The sequence below is a fragment of the Crocuta crocuta genome, unplaced genomic scaffold, assembly GCF_008692635.1.
Source record: "Crocuta crocuta isolate KB4526 unplaced genomic scaffold, BGI_CrCroc_1.0 scaffold1, whole genome shotgun sequence".
Lineage (NCBI taxonomy): Eukaryota > Metazoa > Chordata > Mammalia > Carnivora > Hyaenidae > Crocuta > Crocuta crocuta.
In genome coordinates, this window is record NW_027527930.1 from 5,835,530 (window position 1) to 5,838,330 (window position 2,801).

Genomic DNA, 2,801 nt, shown 5'->3' on the forward strand with positions numbered 1-2,801 from the left:
TCCTTCCTTAACCCTGAGTCAAGGGCAATATATTGTAGGCTGTGGGAAATAAAACTTCTTAGGGTTTCTCAGTGTTTTTGTAAAAGTCCTAGCCTTGTCACATACCATGAGTATTAAATCTGTCATTTGTCTAGTTAATGGCTCTGATCCTAACAGATAACACAGTTTTTCTAATTTCCTGAAAGATGACTCAATGGTTACATCCAGGACTAGGTGCCAGGCTAAGCCTCCGGGTTCTGGGGAGACCGGAATAGGTATTTACATGTCAAAAGAGATAAAGCCACAGAATTTAGAGATGCCCATAGCTCTTAATAGTTGAGAAATAGAGGCAGTCTGGTTCTTGGAAAGATTTACTTATATAACAGGGTTATACTTAGGATTTAAGCCTATTGTGTTTCCAAGGAGACCCTATCAGGAGGGTAATGGGACAAAGTCCTCCTTCCCCTCTATAAGCAGGGACAATTGTATGTCCCCTCCCACCATCACTCCCTTCCCTTGGCCTATCAGGTGTCGAGCTACCAGGATAGGACAACTGGCCTGGTTTTCATCACATCACCCCAAAAGTGAGGCCTGAGGCAAGCAGAAAGTGACATTTATTCACTGGGAGGTAATTAATTAATAAGAAACCTGTCTGATCGGGAACCACTCTGTGTACATTCGGGATAAAAAAATTTTAAATATCAATATTAAAAACTCAACATAGGCCTTGTTAACTTGGTGAATGAAAAGAAGGATAAAGGAGGGGCAGTTAGTTCATATGTTGATTAATACCACAGACTATGAAAGGGCACCTGGCTGGCTCAGTCAGTGGAGTGTGCAACTCTTGATCTCAGGGTTGTGAGTTCAAGGCCCACGCTGGGTGTAGAGATTTCTTGAAAATAAAACCTTAAAAAAAAAAAAAAGAACACAGGCTATGAAGAATTAGACTGTTCTGGCTGTAGCTTTCCAGTTCTAATGTCTTCTTTGTGGTTTGAGGTGAAATTTCTTAATTAATCTAAACTTCATTACTCCTTTCATAAAAGGGGTATGATAATAGAATCTCCTTTTTGTAGCTGTTACGAGAATTGGGCATTGATAATTTGAGTAAAGAGCTACGCAGTGCGTAAGAGATGGATGTGGGAAACAAAGGCAGAAAGAAATGTAGATAAACTTAAATTTCCTTACAACCCACAGCCCATTGACAGATACTTGAGGCAGGCGGGAGTATGACTTCTCAGGGAGTCCCAACTGTCTTAACCTTAATGCTTTACTAGAGGGAAAAACAATCTTAGCTTGACTATAGTCAGGCCTCAGGGATACTGACAGTCTTTAGCCTATGAAAGTCCTTTGCGGGGAAAGATTCCACAAAGGACTTTCGTAGGCTAAAGAAGACTCCCAAATATAAAATCAATCACCCTTCACAATCTCAGTACAGCTCTGTCTGCCCTCTGTCATGTCCCATACATTAATTAAACCACCTTTTGCACCAGACATCTCAAGAATTCTTTCTCAAGAATTCTTTCTCTGCCGTCGGCTCCAAATCCTAACACTTCCAACCTCAGCAAGATGACAGTGGCTCCTGAATTTTTGAAAAAAAGGATATGGTATCCTTGGAGAATGATTTTTCAGCCTTCCATGGGAGACTTGAATTCCAGTGTTCAAAGCACTTTTCATAAAGCTAACAAAATGTGCATATTATAGAAGGGGAGTTGGAGATTGTGGGAGGAACCAAAATGGCATCAACACTGGCCAATGTTCAATAAATGTAATTACTGTAAATGTTCTGGGTCTGCATTAACCAGTGATCCTCTGGCTTGCTGTTGTGAGATTGTATAAAATTTCTGGACATGAGCAACTCCATTTCAAAGCTTCCTTTTCCTTTCTAATGAACTGCTACTGGACAAAATTAACTTTTAAACTGGGCCAGTTGGGATGATTGTTTTGCAAGCAGTTGCTCGTAAAACCAACAGAGCAGTTGGCGGCCAGACCATAAAACTGCCCGTATGGACTTTCTGCCAGCAGAGTAATTAGGGCATTCTAAGTGTGGCTGTGGTAGGGTCTCCTCCCTAAGGAAAGAAAATAAAAAAGAACATCTCAAGACAACCTTGTTATTCCCATATGTGACAGCATCCCTCATGACCTTGTCACATGAGACCACTTAATCAGACTGCATGTTTGTGTGTTACCATCTATGGGAGACAAAGAAGCACAAAATACATTTAAAAACCCCACACCATGTGGTGTTCGAGGCTCAGTTCTTGGGGCACAAACCCAATGGAGCGATGCTGGCTGTAATAAAGTTGCTTCATGGAAAGGAAAGCCTGGGTGTCAGGACTCTCTCTCTGTGAGAATTCTGCTACATTAGTTGGGGGTTTTCATCCAGGATTCAGAGACAGTGTGTTTCCACCTCCTTTGCCACTGGGGATAGAACCTCAGGGCGTCGGGAGAGGCAGCTCACCTGGTGCCAGCAGACTGCTGATCTGCAGGAGACTAGCCCTCCTGACGTGCAGGGGCGAGGCCCCATGTACACTAACGGAACCCATGGGGCCCAGGAACCAGCTCAGGGAGCACCTGTCAGACTGATAAGAACACTGGTTCATTTGGGTAGACCTGCCCCTAAGAGGCAGAAGGGGAGCCTGATTACCTCCCAGAGTTGCACTAATAATTCCACAAGGGAAGAAGAACGAAGCTGCAACTCTAAGGTGTTGGGTGCTTGGCACTGGGCGGCAGGTTGGAGTCACCATGTGACAGTGTGTGGGGAAGTGTCTCTCGTTCATTTTCTGGGTCAATGACTGTGATAATTAAAGCTGGCTGTGTCTGCT